The sequence below is a fragment of the Schistocerca piceifrons genome, chromosome 4 (assembly GCF_021461385.2).
Source record: "Schistocerca piceifrons isolate TAMUIC-IGC-003096 chromosome 4, iqSchPice1.1, whole genome shotgun sequence".
Lineage (NCBI taxonomy): Eukaryota > Metazoa > Arthropoda > Insecta > Orthoptera > Acrididae > Schistocerca > Schistocerca piceifrons.
Window position 1 is genome coordinate 16397986 of NC_060141.1, and position 20715 is coordinate 16418700.

The window sequence follows — 20715 nt, forward strand, 5'->3', positions numbered from 1 at the left end:
GACAGGAGCTGAGAAAGCGTATGTCGTGCTTGAAATGCACTCACATCAGTCAGTCATAACAGTGCAGCGACACTTCAGGACGAAGTTCAACAAAGATCCACCAACTGCTAACTCCATTCGGCGATGGTATATGCAGTTTAAAGCTTCTGGATGCCTCTGTAAGGAGAAATCAATGGGTCGGCCTGCAGTGAGCGAAGAAACGATTGAACGCGTGCGGGCAAGTTTCACGCGTAGCCCGCGGAAGTCGACGAATAAAGCAAGCAGGGAGCTAAACGTACCACAGCCGACGGTTTGGAAAATCTTACGGAAAAGGCTAAAGCAGAAGCCTTACCGTTTACAATTGCTACAAGCCCTGACACCCGATGACAAAGTCAAACGCTTTGAATTTTCGGCGCGGTTGCAACAGCTCATGGAAGAGGATGCGTTCAGTGCGAAACTTGTTTTCAGTGATGAAGCAACATTTTTTCTTAATGGTGAAGTGAACAGACACAATGTGCGAATCTGGGCGGTAGAGAATCCTCACGCATTCGTGCAGCAGATTCGCAATTCACCAAAAGTTAACGTCTTTTGTGCAATCTCACGGTTTAAAGTTTACGGCCCCTTTTTATTCTGCGAAAAAAACGTTACAGGACACGTGTATCTGGACGTGCTGGAAAATTGGCTCATGCCACAACTGGAGACCGACAGCGCCGACTTCATCTTTCAACAGGATGGTGCTCCACCGCACTTCCATCATAATGTTCGGCATTTCTTAAACAGGAGATTGGAAAACCGATGGATCGGTCGTGGTGAAGATCATGATCAGCAATTCATGTCATGGCCTCCACGCTCTCCCGACTTAACCCCATGCGATTTCTTTCTATGGGGTTATGTGAAAGATTCAGTGTTTAAACTTCCTCTACCAAGAAACGTGCCAGAACTGCGAGCTCGCATCAACGATGCTTTCGAACTCATTGATGGGGACATGCTGCGCCGAGTGTGGGAGGAACTTCATTATCGGCTTGATGTCTGCCGAATCACTAAAGGGGCACATATCGAACATTTGTGAATGCCTAAAAAAACTTTTCGAGTTTTTGTATGTGTGTGCAAAGCATTGTAAAAATATCTCAAATAATAAAGTTATTGTAGAGCTGTGAAATCGCTTCAATCATTTGTAATAACCCTGTACGTGTAACCCCCATTGTTTTGCTGTGACAACTATGAAGAAATTATTGGGCCCAAACACTTTTTAAAGAGATGGATTGATTCTTGAGTAAAGTAAATCAGTAGCCGAAACTGTTCGATTGGCGAGCCCAAACAACACGTCCCTGAAATCGCCATTGTCCCGTGTTTCTGTAGTATCGCGGATGGGATAGTGCAGTTCATTAATACGCACAGCACCGTGCCTGGCAACCTATACTTATCTTGGGAAAGTGGTTGGGACTTGTGACAGATGCTTCAGAGTACCTGAGGAACCCATCTAGCGCATCACCAAATAGCTAATATCACTCGATACAACAACATAAAAATCAATGTCTGCATTAATTAGTCGGAAAACAGAAAGAATCTTTTTACACTAACCAAGACCTGCAGAAACAGGTTCAATTTTATTACCCATCGTACTATGCTCAGAGTTACTTCTCGTCCTTCTGCATACTAACGCTGCCTAGAAAATACTCCAGTTTCTACAACTATGCCGCTGTTTCTCAGATGCTACCAGTACGAAATGTGTGCAAATTGTCATACAAATGAAAGCGCATAACACTGAATTCCCGTGTGGCCTGATCCGGATTTAGTCATCAGGAAGTCACGTGATTTCACATCTAAAACAACTGCAATGGGAGACATACGTTTCTTCAGTAATAGCCAGTACATTGCCTAGCAAGGGTGGGGAATATTTAAACGAACTATTTAAATTATACGAATATGATGCCCGAAAGAACAGACACCATTGGTGATCTTGCAGCTCTCGAAGAATGAAATTACAGTTAAATCCAGACCTATAAACGATATCGTTTGATACAGCTTATACACTCCTGGAAATGGAAAAAAGAACACATTGACACCGGTGTGTCAGACCCACCATACTTGCTCCGGACACTGCGAGAGGGCTGTACAAGCAATGATCACACGCACGGCACAGCGGACACACCAGGAACCGCGGTGTTGGCCGTCGAATGGCGCTAGCTGCGCAGCATTTGTGCACCGCCGCCGTCAGTGTCAGCCAGTTTGCCGTGACATACGGAGCTCCATCGCAGTCTTTAACACTGGTAGCATGGCGCGACAGCGTGGACGTGAACCGTATGTGCAGTTGACGGTCTTTGAGCGAGGGCGTATAGTGGGCATGCGGGAGGCCGGGTGAACGTACCTCCGAATTGCTCAACACGTGGGGCGTGAGGTCTCCACAGTACATCGATGTTGTCGCCAGTGGTCGGCGGAAGGCGCACGTGCCCGTCGACCTGGGACCGGACCGCAGCGACGCACGGATGCACGCCAAGACCGTAGGATCCTACGCAGTGCCGTAGGGGACCGCACCGCCACTTCCCAGCAAATTAGGGACACTGTTGCTCCTGGGGTATCGGCGAAGACCATTCGCAACCGTCTCCATGAAGCTGGGCTACGGTCCCGCACACCGTTAGGCCGTCTTCCGCTCACGCCCCAACATCGTGCAGCCCGCCTCCAGTGGTGTCGCGACAGGCGTGAATGGAGGGACGAATGGAGACGTGTCGTCTTCAGCGATGAGAGTCGCTTCTGCCTTGGTGCCAATGATGGTCGTATGCGTGTTTGGCGCCGTGCAGGTGAGCGCCACAATCAGGACTGCATACGACCGAGGCACACAGGGCCAACACCCGGCATCATGGTGTGGGGAGCGATCTCCTACACTGGCCGTACACCACTGGTGATCGTCGAGGGGACACTGAATAGTGCACGGTACATCCAAACCGTCATCGAACCCATCGTTCTACCATTCCTAGACCGGCAAGGGAACTTGCTGTTCCAACAGGACAATGCACGTCCGCATGTATCCCGTGCCACCCAACGTGCTCTAGAAGGTGTAAGTCAACTACCCTGGCCAGCAAGATCTCCGGATCTGCCCCCCATTGAGCATGTTTGGGACTGGATGAAGCGTCGTCTCACGCGGTCTGCACGTCCAGCTCGAACGCTGGTCCAACTGAGGCGCCAGGTGGAAATGGCATGGTAAGCCGTTCCACAGGACTACATTCAGCACCTCTACGATCGTCTCCATGGGAGAATAGCAGCCTGCATAGCTGCGAAAGGTGGATATACACTGTACTAGTGCCGACATTGTGCATGCTCTGTTGCCTGTGTCATGTGCCTGTGGTTCTGTCAGTGTGATCATGTGATGTATCGGACCCCAGGAATGTGTCAATAAAGTTTCCCCTTCCAGGGACAATGAATTCACGGTGTTCTTATTTCAATTTCCAGGAGTGTATATGGATATTGATAACGCCTTCAGGATCAACTAAAGCCTGAAGATGGCGCATTGATGCGCCGAAACTGGTAGCTACACAATAAATACGAACATAAGGATGGCTGTAGGCGTTACATTCTCACCTTCGATGACAGGCGGTTACTGCTGGAATCTTGCAAGGAAGAGTGATGACACGCAAACAAGAGAAGAGCTTCGTTGTTAATTTCTCTAATACCAAAGAAGATTAAAGTTGCAAATATGTTATGAACTAATGTACACTTATTGGTGTCATGCCCGTATGTACAATATGAAAAAAACATAAATTAGTTGAAACGTCCCCTTTGAACAATTATACATGACTGTGCTTAAACTGACACACAATATTTTTGGCGCAACGCAATCTGACTTTCAGTAATCCCTACAAAAGAATGGCCCTGACTAACATTAAACTATACGTTTCACAAATTACTTACCTCACAAAAATCTTCGTTACTCGAACTACTGTAATACAGCGAGCGCCACTACTGCCAGCTAAATAAAAGATTCAAACTACGGAAGGCACTAACTACTGATGGACACACCTCCAGATTATCCATTCTCAAAAATCCGCCATCTCACTTCCCCACATCCACCACTGCTGGCGGCTCACCTCCAACTGCGCAACGCTACGCGCTGTTAACATCCTGCTGCCCAACACTACAATGGCAGACAACAATGCAAACTAGCCACAGACTGCACACAGCACAGCCAGTGATTTTCATACAGAGCGCTACGTAACGTTGCCAATAAGAAAACATAAACAGCCTACTTACATAGCCCCCATGCTCCCCACAAAAAATTTTACAAAATGTTTTGGGCAGTGGCCAATAATGATTTGATAAAATTTTTCATAATTACATAAACAGTCTACTTACATTTTGTAACAAGATATTATTTTCAATGCTATGTTAATGTGTTTTCTTATTTTGCTCTTCAAATTGTGCTTTTCTGTGTTGTTGTGTGAAATATTGTGACAATAATGGCGTGTGAAAAACGTAATACTAGGCTCCAAAGTAAACTGAGAAATGACAGTGAAGACGAAAGCAGTGTGTTAGCGCCACCGTGTAGTGAATTAACTAATGTTCAAAGTAGTAATTTGGTAATTGTACATAGGGAAATGGAGCGGGCTGCAAATAATGGTGTAGGCAGTGAAACAATTAGTGAACAGGGAAGCAGTATCGATCGATCGGCAACAGCTTGGCTCAGGAATCCGAAATGACAGGACACAATCTTGCAAATACTGTAGATTCAGGTTTTGCGTCCTCGCCGTTTTCTCAAATAAGTCAAGACACATTTTCTGCTTTTCAAAATGCGAATATTGGCGGTTCAAATGCATTACCGAATAGCACTGAGGAACATGTTTCAGACACCAGTGCATTGTTATTACAATTAATGCAACAAATGGGACAAAAGCTTCAAAAGTTAGACACAATGGAACAAAATCTTCAATAGTTAGACACAATGGAACAACACCAGAGACAAACACAGCACAGCCAGTGATTTTCATACAGAGCGCTACGTAACGTTGCCAATAACAAAACATAAACAGCCTACTTACATAGTTACATGCACTTTATTCACCTTGTAAACGTCACTACAGATATTCGTATTTAGGTTGTGACATGTTCGATATGCCTGCCAGCATTGGCGATGATACGGCGCAGATGAATAGCGAAAATTCTCCATGACCCGCTGAAGTGTCGGAACATCGATATTGTCACTGACCTCTCGAATTGCTGTTTTCGTTTCTGCAACGGTTTTGGGGTTATTGCTGTACACCTTGCCTTTAATACAGGGTGTTTGAGAAAGGACCTTACTACTTTAAAAATTCATATAAATTTATTGAAAGAAGATATAGAGCTAAGTTTAGTGTTATTTTGTAGGGAAACACATCAACTTTTTTTACCTTAAACTAAAGGTGTTGTATGTGGCTTTCGTTGGTTGTCCTGCACACATCCCATTGGATATACGTTTCTCCCCAAACCCGCTATAGCACTGCAGAAGTAACTTGCTCCGTGTCTGCGTATTTTCTTGCACTAAGTTCGAGAAGCCGATACAAGAGGCACAAAAGCGATATCCTCGATGAGTCCCCATTAAAAAAATCGAGTGGTGTCAGGTCCGGGGAGCGTGCGGGCCATGCAATTGCCGCATCACGGCCAATTCATAGACCTGGAAGGTGGTCACTGAGGAAATCCCGGACGTCGGCCTGGTTGTTGGGCGGTGCACCACCTTGCATGAGGTAAACATTTCGTTCTTGGTCATCCTCATCGATCTGTGGTATCAAAAATGGTTTTAACATATTCAGGTACACCATCAAAAAAAAAAAAAAATGTTCAAATGTGTAAGGTGTCAGGCAAATCCAACAGCTTCCATGAAAACCCTGACATGATAAGCAAATCCAGTAGTATGTCGCATAGCTCTGAATAAATCGTGACATTAAATTAACCAAAGTAATACGAGTAACGAGTGAGCAAATGGAATACCACAGACTAACACAAGAATGCCTAAATGCATGTCATACCTTCCCACCGTGAGACAGACGCAGTTCCGAGGGGAGAAACGAGAACAGAAGCCGAGAGCAGAACCGTGTTAAGCTGGAAGGCCCTACGATAAGGGACAGACACCCACGTCGCCAACTAACCGCTAGGACCACCCCAGCCGCAAGTTTTAGCGTGAGACTTTTTCGCGTCTCTGTTACGTCAGACCACCCCCAGCCCACGTTAAAAGCTACAGCCCTCCAGAAGAACAGTATAGATCTTACGATAACACAAAAAGGGCCACACCCCAGCCGCAAGTTTTAGCGTGAGACTTTTTCGCGTCTCTGTTACGTTGCAAACTTTAAAAACATTGCCCCACCACGAAAAGTATAACGTTTCTCACTGGATACACAGAATTTTGTAGGCGGAGCTTAAGGTTAACATTGAGAACCTGATTGGTCAGATGAAAACATAGCCAACTTCGGTAAATTGTAGTAAGGAGAAGTTAGGAGAGAGTTGCTTCCGAGACGGCGAGGTGAGCGGAGCTGTGCTGCCCGCTGCCCTGACGAACACTGACAAGGTAATGAACGCACGCGATGCCGCATAACAGCGCATAAAGCTTCACGCAGAACTGCAGAAGTCGCATCTGTTACACCCCCTTTTTGCGTAATACTAGTGTCGATCGTCAATTAAAGCTCATGGTGTTCACATTTGCCACTTGAAGTAAAAATCTGAAACGCAATGATTTTTCTGTTATATAGTTATTGAGAACCCACATCAGCCACTGTAATTTACGACAAGTTAGATAAGTAATTAAAGACAATTGAGGGTCACTGTAGACCATTTTGATAGTTTTCTCTTTGGTGAAACTTAATTTAAACCTAGAGTATAGATGTGATATGGCATAGGTCATCCTTCGATCCATTGTAGAACTTGGAAACCCATTCAGGGAATATTCGTTCACATTTTTGTTGAACGCAGTTGGCTTTTACCATCCTGTATTAAAACATTTCCTTTTATCAACAGTGCAATTTATAAACAATGTTTTGTGAGTAGAATAAAATTTCCAATGGTAAACTTAACTGCTTTTTCGACGTTATTTCACCAGCTAACTAAAAATAGGAAAGCCTTGAACCCCTTCCACTAAATTTAGTTAGTATTAAGATTCTTTTACAGGGAGTGCAGTGGAGCTGACTCTGAAATCATTAAGTATTTGGTTATATCATCGCTAGTCTCACTGAACTCTACTGACCTCTACATGTCATGTGTGGTCTGACGTCTCCTTACCAGTAACAGGTGCCAGGTTCAAACTAGTCAATTCCCTAAAAGACACGCTCAGAGCGTCGTTGCGCGAAAGTGGTAGGGAGACACGATATAGAACAAACAGACACCACGCAGAATGTTAGAAATGTGTGTGAAATTTTATGGAACTAAACTGCTAAGGTCATCAGTCCCTAAGCTTAAACACTACTTAACCTAAAGTATTCTAAGGACAAACACACACACTCGTGCCCGAGGGAGGACTCGAACCTCCGCCAGGACCAGCCGCACAGTCTATGACTGCAGCGCCCTAGACCGCTCGGCTAGGTACACCATCCCATTGATGGTTCTCTCACAGAAAGAAAGGGGCTATGTACACTTTGTTCTTTGCTCAACGCACAATAAGCGTTCAGTTTAGGGCTGTCACGATCATGTTGCAATGTCTTACGTGGATTTTCACAGCCCCAAATCCTGCAGTTTATGTGTGTCAACCTTGCCACTTAAGTGAAAAGTCGACTCATGAGAAAAGATGACTTTGTCCATGAAATATTCATTCTCATGTAATCAGTTTAACATATCCGCACAGAAGTTCTTGTGAGCGATTTTATCAGTATCTTTTATTGCTTATACGATTGTTAGTCTGTACACTTTCAAATGCAAACGGTATCTCAACACACGCCAAACAGCTCTTTTGTGGAATCTGTAGTTCGCCAGATGCACGTCGGGTCGATTTCGTAGGGCTGTCGACAAAGCTCTGTATCACTCGCTCAACGACGTCGTCAGATGTGCTTAGACGACCTGACGATTTCCCATGTCTTACCGAACACCCTGTTCCTACAAAACATTTATGCCACTCATAAATTGTAGGCCCACTGGGAGGATCTTTAGCACCCTTGGTACGGAAATTACGCTGAACTGTTGTCGCCGACTTCAGTTCTTCAAACCAAAACACAAAGCTAGCACACTCGCGTCCAGTAAAGGCAGCCGTATTTAACGCAACTGCCGCTAGCGCTCCTTGCGGTGCTATTCGGCACTAGGGAACTACGCGAGACTAAACTTGATGTATTTCCATACAAATTGACACTACAGTCACCTCTGTAGGTACTATGAATTAATTTATATGAATTTTCAAAGTTGTATAGTCCTTTACGAAACAGCCTGTGTTGCATTTGCTCAGATCCGGAGAATATGGCGGCCAATCGAGGCCTATGGCAGTGGCCTCTGTGGACCCCAGAGACAGAATGCGGTCCCCAACGTGCTCCTGCGGTCGAGCTGCGTCATCCATGAACCGCATCTTGTCGAAATCAGGGTCACTTTGGATAACGGGGATGAAATCATCTGCCAAAACCTTCACGTACCGTACTGTATCCATCTTCCCATCAAGTAATATCGCACCGATTATTCCGTGACTGGACATTGCACAGCATACAGACACCCGTTGAGGGTAAAGACACTTATCGATCGTGAAATGGGGATTCTCAATCCTCCAAATGCGCCAATTTTACTTATTGACGGACACACCCAAATGAAAGTGGGCGTCGTCGCTAAACCAAACCATACAACGCGTACTAGTCCCCATTATGCCCCGCGGCCAACCCTGCATTTGAAAGCAAACCGTTCAGGAGTTATGACGCTTTTATTTCATATAGTTCAATAATTGTCACCCCGTATTAAATACCGTTGTGTTCTGAAGTTCTGAATACGTATTTCTTATTCATTTCAATTATGTCATTGTCCACCAGTACTGTTTTGGATTCTGATGTGTATCTAGTAAAAGTGACGTGATACAGAAAACTTGTTTTACGAGTGAATTCAGCACCCCAACATTAGGTAAATCCATCCAATTAAAAACCAAGGTCGAGTTTGACAAATACAGATGTTCAGTGCCAGTAGTGTCTCCTATGGGACAAAGTACTCAGAACAGCAGGTGATTCGAAACTGAGTGGACCGGCCCTTCAGCATCTACATCTACATCTACATTCTACATTGATACTCCGCAAGCCACCCAACGGTGTGTGGCGGAGGGCACTTTACGTGCCACTGTCACTACCCCCCTTTCCTGTTCCAGTCGCGTATGGTTCGCGGGAAGAACGACTGTCTGAAAGCCTCCGTGCGCGCTCTAATCTCTCTAATTTTACATTCGTGATCTCCTCGGGAGGTATAAGTAGGGGGAAGCAATATATTCGATACGTCATCCAGAAACGCACCCTCTCGAAACCTGGCGAGCAAGATACACCGCGATGCAGAGCGCCTCTCTTGCAGAGTCTGCCACTTGAGTTTATTAAACATCTCCGTAACGCTATCACGGCTACCAAATAACCCTGTGACGAAACGCGCCGCTCTTCTTTGGATCTTCTCTATCTCCTCCGTCAGACCGATCTGGTACGGATCCCACACTGATGAGCAATACTCAAGTATAGGTCGAACGAGTGTTTTGTAAGCCACCTCCTTTGTTGATGGACTACATTTTCTAAGCACTCTCCCAATGAATCTCAACCTGGTACCCGCCTTACGAACAATTAATTTTATATGATCATTCCACTTCAAATCGTTCCGCACGCATACTCCCGGATATTTTACAGAAGTAACTGCTACCAGTGTTTGTTCCGCTATCATATAATCATACAATAAAGGATCCTTCTTTCTATGTATTCGCAATACATTACATTTGTCTATGTTAAGGGTCAGTTGCCACTCCCTGCACCGAGTGCCTATCCGCTGCAGATCTTCCTGCATTTCGCTACAATTTTCTAATGCTGCAACTTCTCTGTATACTAAAGCATCATCCGCGAAAACCCGCATGGAACTTCCGACACTATCTACTAAGTCATTTATATATATTGTGAAAAGCAATGGTCCCATAACACTCCCCTGTGGCACGCCAGAGGTTACTTTAACGTCTGTAGACGTCAGCACGGAGGTTCAAAAATGGTTCAAATGGCTCTGAGCACTATGGGACTTAACATCTGAGGTCGTCAGTCACCCTACTTAAACCTAACTAGCCTAAGGACATCACACACACCCATGCACGAGGCAGGATTCGAACCTGCGACCGTAGCGGTCGCGCGGTTCCAGACTGAAGCGCCTAGAACCGCTCGGCCAACCGGCCGGCTCAGCACGGAGGGATAGACACTCCCAGCGCTAAGGGCGAGGACGTGGTTCTGCGTATGAGCCAAGTTATTTGGCACGAGCTGCCGATCTGTACCTATTTATCAAGTAGTACCTTCCATTTTTGATCCGATTAAAATTTTAACAGGACATCAATTTTTTAGCGTTTATCTTGTTTTTGGACAGTTTTTATTACAGTGATTTGCTCATCGCCCTTAAAATTTCAGTAATTTAAAATGATGCAATCCCATTTGCACCCGCTCAGCCTAATAGGCAGCCTCTGATATCCACCTATCCATCTGTCACGCGGAGACAGCTCGTGGAGGTCCAGGTTTCAGCAGCGCACCTGAAATCTGTTCGTGCCTACAGAAGCAGTTACTTGTTGTGTTACACCGTAGCCGTCTCACACAGCAGCCGTGGATCACTCACAGCTCTGCTACGTGGTCAGGGCGATATTGGTGTCCGAAATGTGTTGCTTTCTTTGGTGACAGTTTAATGGATGACGGCACTATCGAGTGCTGAGTCGCCCCAGTGCGACATCTTTACAGCAGTCCTACAAACATGCCATACCATATCAAAGTGAAGTATAGTAATTTTAGATTCAGTTTTGCGTCTGCTTCATTGTATTTCTAACAATAATTTATACAGTCTGACACGTGTGGTTATATTGTTCGCTAATTTCGACGGAACAGCAATTTAACCTGGATCTGCCCATGCAAATCCCGCCGCACTGCACCAGGGCTGAAATGCACAGATCATCGTACATTAGCAAAAGCGTTCACTCTTCGTTCTGCATCGAGATTACAACCAGCAGAGAGTCCGCATTTGTAACCCTGCGGCGTTCTGCGTGGAGAATGAACGGGTTGTTAGTTAGCTGTACTTACGAAATAAAATTACGTAATCAAATTATTTGGTCAAGAGTCAAAGACCTTGACGCAGGCTGTGTTTAAACCGTCATCCTTCACACATCCTCACAACTTGCGTAGAATTAAATCTCTAAACGTGAAAACGGAGATATGGAAAGTGGCAAAGAAAACGCTACACGCCTTCCTAGAGCTTAATACCGTTTATTATTAAAGTCATTCGTAACAACCTCTGAGCCGGCCGCGGTGGCCGCGCGGTTCTAGGCGCTGCAGTCCGCAACCGCGGGACTGCTACGGTCGCAGGTCCGAATCCTGCCTTGGGCATGGATGTGTGTGATGTCCTTAGGTTAGTTAGGTTTAAGTAGTTCTAAGTTCTAGAGGACTGATGACCTAAGATGTTAAGTCCCATAGTGCTCAGAGCCATTTGAACCATTTTGAACAACCTCTGACAATTTCTAATCGCAGCCACAATTTAAAACTCGTCCACAAACGGACGTAATTCTGTCAATTACAAATTTCTCAAGATGTCCACCAACAACAGTATATTCTGGCAGTCGCATTCAGTATCTCCACTAAAGCTCAGACCGCATTAGTCCAAAAATCATAACTCCTCTCCCTCTTATGAAAATTTACGAGGGTTAAACCGTCTACATTTTCCAGAGAGCGCAACGCTCTAATCCAACAGTATGTTGTATATTATCACTGGCTGCGCGTGTTCTCGCATTTTCAGCAAGATTCACAGTTCCTTTAAACACAACTGAAACATGAAATTAAATATATTGCGAAAACCGGTCACGGAAATGGGGATATCATGTCACCCCCACGGAACTCAACGATTAACAGACTCAGAAAGTGGCTACCACCTTTCACTCTCTATACACACATGTGTTTCTTACAAATGTTGGTCATTATTGGGATTCAACGCTTAGTTAATTTTCGCATTCATGCATCTGAGATGCGTATTATCTTTATTTTCGTATAGAATGTGTAGCAATAGCTGTGATTATATAATTTCAGCTTATCTATATATTGGCAGCTAATTTTCACACCTTGCGTTTCCGCTGGTAGCTGATGGCAATAAGCTACGGCGTTGAAGTACCAATGTAAAATTAAAAATTTGCAAACAGGGATATTTTTCCTTATTAGTTGTTAGTGCTAGTTGCTTTCAGCTTTTCCATTCCGCACTGGGTCGCAAGGAAAACCACGGTAAATCTCTGAGCGAAACCCAGTCAATTTTGATTTACAGAAGAAATCTGGTCATTAGTGCATTTTGTTATAACTTTAGGTGAACAAGGAGGTATGGATTGATAACTTTGGCATCGGATACTGGGAACAGTATATAGCCTCCCCCTCCCTAATAGGCCTACTGGACTGCGACATAACTGACCATGATCGCATATGCCTAATGAAACTATATACTGAGTAAGTCTATCGTTACCGAAGGAAAACAACACCGGTGAGTTGGAGGAAAGGGTACAACAGACTGTTCTAAAGGAAGAATCTACCCTAAACCTATTCTAAATACTTATGATAATGGGTGGAATTTAGTGCAATCGCTCACTCACCACAAACGTGGGGAAAGGGCTAAAAAGGGGATAATTAAACGGTCGCCAGCCCACTAGGGGAATAAATCTCGAGTAACTTAAGAAAGGCAATGGCAAAGAAATTCAAGCAAATAATCGCCGGTGTGGCAACAGACGGTTGTCACGCTTTTCCACAGCACAGCAGTTGACGAGAAAATAGATGAATCATAAAGCACTGAGATTGCAGTTATTTATTCTGAAATACCAATTTTGCAAGTAAATTTAAGTGGAATTATTGGTTAAATAAATGTAACTAAAGCTTTGTTATGTAAAGAAAGAATACTCTCAGTAACCTCAGTGTGCCGTAATGCAAAATTTAGATTGATTGAATTGGACTACATTTAAGCAAATGAACAACTGATATTACTTTTAAAATAACAACAATAAAATACATACCAAGCCAGCAGAAACCACACGCTAAGCTAAATGTAGGAAAAATGAAACTGTGCACCCTTAATTTGTGCTGTATCTTTAGTTATTAGTTTTTCCAGTAAAATTTTACGTTACTATACGTGAATGAAGTTAATTCTCAAAATTGCAAATTAGTTAAGCCTCTGTTACGCAATACAAGGATGAACAGTTTCTGAGACAGAAAATTCAGACTGGAACTGGTCATTACCAAACAATCAAAATTGTCGATGAATAGTTAATCAGTTTTCATAATTTTCGACACTCGGCGATTGTCTGGAAAAAAAAGGGACCCAGCTTGGTAATAACGTCTGAGGATAATAGCAATACAGATGTCCTACAAGTTTCGACTATTGCAGGTTGTTATTCAACTTAGTCATACTCTCTGAAAGAAATGCCTGTGGGTAATGACTACATGAGTTTATAATTTTTCACTTACCAGTCTTACAATATTGTAGCTGTGCAGTCGACGAGGAATGTAGCCGACGACAGTGCTGAGCTGCCATTATCGCTGCTGCTAGTTGAGAACTATGAGACGTCTCCAGAGCCACGGATAATTATGAGACAGACAACAGTTAGAACTGCAGCTTCCTCCGCCTGTCCACTCCTACCGTCCTCTCAATACTCGTGGATTAACGACTTTGGTGAGCATATGTTGGCGCGATCATACACACATCGAAGAAAGTTTTACATCACTCCGGTTCCCAGAGCTCCTGAAGATATACGTTGACTGTGAATATTGTATCACAGACACAGTCCCTTTGACTGTTCATAGGCGTCACCAAAACCGCCCAAAGATGTAAACAACCTTGCCTGAGCAGCGCCTATTAGACGGAGAGGGTCCGACAGCCGATCAGTTCCAGTCATTCCACCAGACAGGAGGTACAAAGCCCGTGCTCTCTGTAGTTCAACCATGCCTAGACGGTCAATACCGCGGTTCGATCGTGTCCGCATTGTTACTTTGTGCCAGGAAGGGCTCTCATCTACATTTACATGTATACTCCGGAAATCACATTTAAGTGCCTGGCAGAGGGTTCCTCGAACCACCTTCACAATTCTCTATTATTCCAATCTCGTATAGCGCGCGGAAAGAACGAACACCTGTATCTTTCCGTATGAGCTCTGAGCTCTGATTTCGTGTTGATCGTTTCTCCTTATGTAGGTCGGTGTCAAAAAAATATTTTCGCATTCGGAGGAGAAAGTTGGTGACTGGAATTTCGTGAGAAGATTCCGTCGCAAAGAAAAACCTCTTTCTTTTAATGATGTCCAGCCCAAATCCTGTATCATTTCAGTGACACTATCTCCCATATTTCGCGATAATACAAAACGTGCTGCCGTTCTTTGAACTTTTTCGATGCACTCCTACAGAGCTACCTGGTAAGGATCCCACGCCGCGCAGCGGTATTCTAAAAGAGGAAGGACAAGCGTAGTGTAGGCATAGTATATATGTTACATTTTCTAAGTGTCCTGCCAATAAAACGCAGTCTTTCGTTAGCCTTCCCCACAACATTTTCTATATGTTCCTTCCAATTTAAGTTGTTCTTAATTGTAATCCCCAGGTATTTAGTTGAATTTACGGCCTTTATATTTGACTAATTTATCGTGTAACCGTAATTTAACGGATTCCTTTTGGCACTCATGTGGATGACCTTACACTTTTCGTTATTTAGGATCAACTGCCACTTTTCGCACCAATCAGATATTTTTTCCAAATCGTTTTGCAATTTGTTTTGATCTCCTGGTGACTTTGTTAGTCGATAAACGACAGCGTCATCTGCAAAAAACCTAAGACGGCTGCTCAGATTGTATCCCAACTCGTTTATATAGATAATGAACAGTAAAGAGCCTATAACACTACCTTGGGCAACGCCAGAAATCACTTCTGTTTTACTCGATGACTTTCCGTCAAAATGGCTAAGCAGGGATGGCTAGAGGAAAAATGTAAGGATGTAGAAGCGTATATCACTAGGGGTAAGATAGATACTTCCTACAGGAAAATTAAAGAGAGCTTTGGAGAAAAGAAAACCACTTGCAAAATATCAAGAGCTCAGATGGAAACCCAGTTCTAAGCAAAGAAGGGAAAGTAGAAAGGTGGAACGAGTATATAGACGGTCCATACAAGGGCGATGTTCTTGAGGACAATATTATGGAAATGCAAGAGTTTGTAGATGAAGATGAAATGGGAGATATGATACTGCGTGAAGAGTTGGACAGAGCACTGAAAGACCAAAGTTCAAACAAGCCCCCGGGAATAGACAACATTCCATTAGAACTACTGACAGCCTTAGCAGAGCCAGCCATGACGAAACTCAACTATCTAGTGAGCAAGATGTATGAGACAGGCGAAATATCCTCAGACTTCAAGAAGAATATATTAATTCCAATACCAAAGAAAGCAGGCGTTGACAGATGTGAAAATTACCGAACTATCAGTTTAATAAGCCACGGCTGCAAAATACTAACACGTATTCTTTACAGACGCATGGAAAACTGGTAGAAGACAGCCTCGGGGAAGATCAGTTTGGATTCCACAGAAACGTTGGAACACGTGAAGCAATACTGACCCTAAGACGTATCTTAGAAGCTAGATTAAGGAAAGGCAAACCTACATTTCTAGCATTTGTAGACTTAGAGAAACCTTTTGACAGTGTTGACTGGAATACTCTCTTTCAAATTCTGAAGGTGGCAGGGGTAAAATACAGGGAGCGAAAGGCTATTTGCAATTTTTACAGAAACCAGTTATAAGAGTCGAGGGGCATGGAAGCAGTGTTTGGGAAGGGAGTGAGACAGGGCTGTAGCCTATCCCCGATGTTATTCAATCTGTATGCTGAGCAAGCAGTAAAGTAAACAAAAAGAAAAATTCGGAGAAGGAATTAAAATCCATGGAGAAGAAATAAAAACTTTGAGGTTTACCGATGACATTGTAATTCTGTCAGAGACAGCAAAGGACCTGGAGAAGCAGCTGAACGGAATGGACAGTGTCTTGAAAGGAGGATATAAGATGAACATCAACAAAAGCAAAACGAGGATAATGGAATGTAGTCGTATTAAATCGGGTGATGCTGAGGGAATTAGATTAAGAAATGAGACGCTTAAAGTAGTAAATGAGTTCTGCTACTTGGGGAGCAAAATAACGGATGATGGTCGAAGTAGAGAGGATATAAAATGTAGACTGGCACCGAGCGAGATGGCGCAGTGGTTAGACATTGGACTCGCATTCGGGAGGACGACGGTTCAATCCCGCGTCCGGCCATCCTGATTTAGGTTTTCCGTGATTTCCCTAAATCATTCCAGGCAAATGCCGGGATGGTTCCTCTGAAAGGGCACGGCCGAATTCCTTCCCTAATCCGATGAAACCGATGACCACGCTGTCTGGTCTCCTTCACCAACCAACCAACCAACTGTAGACTGGCAATGGCAAGGAAAGCGTTTCTGAAGAAGAGAAATTTGTTAACATCGAGTAAGTGTCAGGAAGTCGTTTCTGAAAGTAGTAGTATGAAGTGAAGCAAAGTATGGAAGTGAAACGTGGACAATAAATAGTTTAGACAAGAAGAGAATAGAAGCTTTCGAAATGTGGTGTTACAGAAGAATGCTGAAGATTAGATGGGTAGATCACATAACTGTTGTTGTTGTGGTCTTCAGTCCTGAGACTGGTTTGATGCAGCTCTCCATGCTACTCTATCCTGTGCAAGCTTCTTCATCTCCCAGTACCTACTGCAACCTACATCCTTCTGAATCTGCTTAGTGTATTGATCTCTTGGTCTCCCTCTACGATTCTTACCCTCCACGCTGCCCTCCAATGCTAAATTTGTGATCCCTTGATGCCTCAAAACATGTCCTACCAACCGATCCCTTCTTCTAGTCATGTTGTGCCACAAACTTCTCTTCTCCCCAATCCTATTCAATACCTCCTCATTAGTTACGTGATCTACCCACCTTATCTTCAGCATTCTTCTGTAGCACCACATTTCGAAAGCTTCTATTCTCTTCTTGTCCAAACTGGTTATCGTCCATGTTTCACTTCCATACATGGCTACACTCCATACAAATACTTTCAGAAACGACTTCCTGACACTTAAATCTATACTCGATGTTAACAAATTTCTCTTCTTCAGAAACGATTTCCTTGCCATTGCCAGTCTACATTTTATATCCTCTCTACTTCGACCATCATCAGTTATTTTACTCCCTAAATAGCAAAACTCCTTTACTACTTTAATTGTCTCATTTCCTAATCTAATCCCCTCAGCATCACCCGATTTAATTTGAGTACATTCCATTATCCTCGTTTTGCTTTTTTTGATGTTCATCTTATATCCTCCTTTCAAGACACTGTCCATTCCGTTCAACTGCTCTTCCAAGTCCTTTGCTGTCTCTGACAGAATTACAATGTCATCGGCGAACCTCAAAGTTTTTATTTCTTCTCCATGGATTTTAATACTTCTCCGAATTTTTCTTTAGTTTCCTTTACTGCTTGCTCAATATACAGACTGAATAACATCGGGGAGAGGCTACAACCCTGTCTCACTCCTTTCCCAACCACTGCTTCCCTTTCATGTCCCTCGACTCTTATAACTGCCATCTGGTTTCTGTACAAATTGTAAATAGCCTTTCGCTCCCTGTATTTTACCCCTGCCACCTTCAGAATTTGAAAGAGAGTATTCCAGTTAACGTTGTCAAAAGCTTTCTCTAAGTCTACAAATGCTAGAAACGTAGGTTTGCCTTTTCTTAATCTTTCTTCTAAGATAGGTCGTAAGGTTAGTATTGCCTCACGTGTTCCAACATTTCTACGGAATCCAAACTGATCTTCCCCGAGGTCGGCTTCTACCAGTTTTTCCATTCGTCTGTAAAGTATTTGCGTTAGTATTTTGCAGCCGTGACTTAATAAACTGACAGTTTGGTAATTTTCACATCTGTCAACGCCTGATTTCTTTGGGATTGGGATTATTATATTCTTCTTGAAGTCTGTGGGTATTTCGCCTGTCTCATACATCTTGCTCACCAGATGGTAGAGTTTTGTCATGACTAGCTCTCCCAAGGCCATCAGTAGTTCTAATGGAATGTTGTCTACTCCCGGGGCCTTGTTTCGACTCAGGTCTTTCAGTGCTCTGTCAAACTCTTCACGCAGTATCTTATCTCCCATTTCATCTTCTTCTACATCCTCTTCCATTTCCATAATATTGTCCTCAAGTACATCGCCCTTGTATAAACCCTCTATATACTCGTTCCACCTTTCTGCTTTCCCTTCTTTGCTTAGAACTGGGTTGCCATCTGAGCTCTTGATATCCATACAAGTGGTTCTCTTCTCTCCAAAGGTCTCTTTAATTTTCCTGTAGGCAGTATCTATCTTACCCCTAGTGAGACAAGCCTCTACATCCTTACATTTGTCCTCTAGCCATCCCTGCTTAGCCATTTTGCACTTCCTGTCGATCTCATTTTTGAGATGTTTGTATTCCTTTTTGCCTGCTTCATTTACTGCATTTTTATATTTTCTCCTTTCATCAATAAAATTCAATATTTCTTCTGTTACCCAAGGATTTCTATTAGCCCTCGTCTTTTTACGTACTTGATCCTTTGCTGCCTTCACTACTTCAACCCCCAGAGCTACCCATTCTTCTTCTACTGTATTTCTTTCCCCCATTCCTGTCAATTGTTCCCTTATGCTCTCCCTGAAACTCTGTACCACCTCTGGTTCTTTCAGTTTATCCAGGTCCCATCTCCTTAAATTCCCGCCTTTTTGCAGTTTCTTCAGTTTCAATCTGCAGTTCATAACCAATAGATTTTGGTCAATAGATTTTTTACCCAAGAGGACGCCATCATCATTTAATCATACAGTAAAGCTGCTTGTCCTCGGGAAAAATTACGGCTGTAGTTTCCCCTTGCTTTCAGCCGTTCGCAGTACCAGCACAGCAAGGCCGTTTTGGTTAATGTTACAAGGCCAGATCAGTCAATCATCCAGACTGTTGCCCCTGCAACTACTGAAAAGGCTGCTGCCCCTCTTCAGGAACCACATGTTTGTCTGGCCTCTCAACAGATACCCCTCCGTTGTGGTTGCACCTACGGTACGGCCATCTGTATCGCTGAGGCACGCAAGCCTCCCCACCAACGGCGCGGTCCATGGTTCATGGGGGAGGGGGGGGGGGGGAATCACATAACTAATGAAGTGGTATTGAATAGAATTGGGGAGAACAGAAATTTGTGGCACAACTTGACTAGAAGAAGGGATCGCTTAGTAGGACATATTCTGAGGCATCAAGGGATCACCAGTTTAGTATTGGAGGGCAGCGTGGAGGGTAAAAATCGTAGCAGGGGACCAAGAGATGAAACGCTAAACAGATTCAGAAGGATGTAGATTGCAGTAGGTACTGGGAGATGAAGAAGCTTGCACAGGATAGAGTAGCATGGAGAGCTGCATCAAACCAGTCTTAGGACTGAAGACCACAACAACAACAAAAATCATTAACGTCGATATGCAGCACGATTCTGGAACATATATTGTGTTCCATCATTATGAATTACCTCGACAGTCGGCATTTTCGAGACGTTTGTGTTCCTTCTTGCCTGCTTCATTTACTGCATTTTTGTATTTTCTCCTTTCATTAATTAAATTCAGTTGCCGTTTAGTGAAAAAACTACGATCTTATCGAATATCGAAACCTATTTCCAATTCGATTCAAGGCTTCCTTGCAGACACAACTCAACACGTCGCTCTTAACTGGGAAAAAATCGACTGATGTAAAGGTAATTTCTGGAGTACCACAAGCAAGTGTGATAGGACCATCTTGCTTATAGTGTATGTAGACGATGTAGTTCTTTAAGACTGCTTGCGATGATGAGGTCATGTGTAAAAGACAGTAGCAAAGCCGGAAGACCGTATCGATTAGTAGAATAGTCTGCAGAGGATTGATGAATGGTGCAGGCTCTGGCAGTTGACCACGAACGTAAATAAACGTAACATTTTACGCAGACATAGGAAAAGAAATCCACTATTGTACAGCTACACTAGTGGTGACAAACTGCTGGGAACAGTATCTACCGTAAAATATATAGGAGTAACTATCAAGAGCGACCTTAAGTGGAATGACCACTTGGGACAAATAGTAGGAAGAGCAGATGCTAGACAGAGTCATAGGAAGAATCTTAAGAACATGCAAAAATGTTCATATGTGTGTGAAATCTTATGGGACTTAACTGCTAAGGTCATCAGTCCCTAAGCTTACACACTACATAACCTAAATTATCCTAATTACAAACAGACACACCTATGCTCGAGGGAGGAGTCGAACCTCCACCGGGACCAGCCACATAGTCCATGACGGCAGCGCATTGTACCGCTCGGCTAATCCCGCGCGGCAAGAAAATGCAACTCATCCACGAAGGAAGTGGCTTAAACGCGCTTGTTCGCGAGATTTTTTAGTACTGCTCATCAATTTGCGTCCCCCAACAGGTAGGACTGATAGAAGAGGTGGAGAAGATCCAACGAAGAATGGCGCGTTTCTTACGGCATCGTTTAGTCGGCGCAAGAGCGTTACGGAGATGCCCGACAAACTCCAGCGGCAGACGTT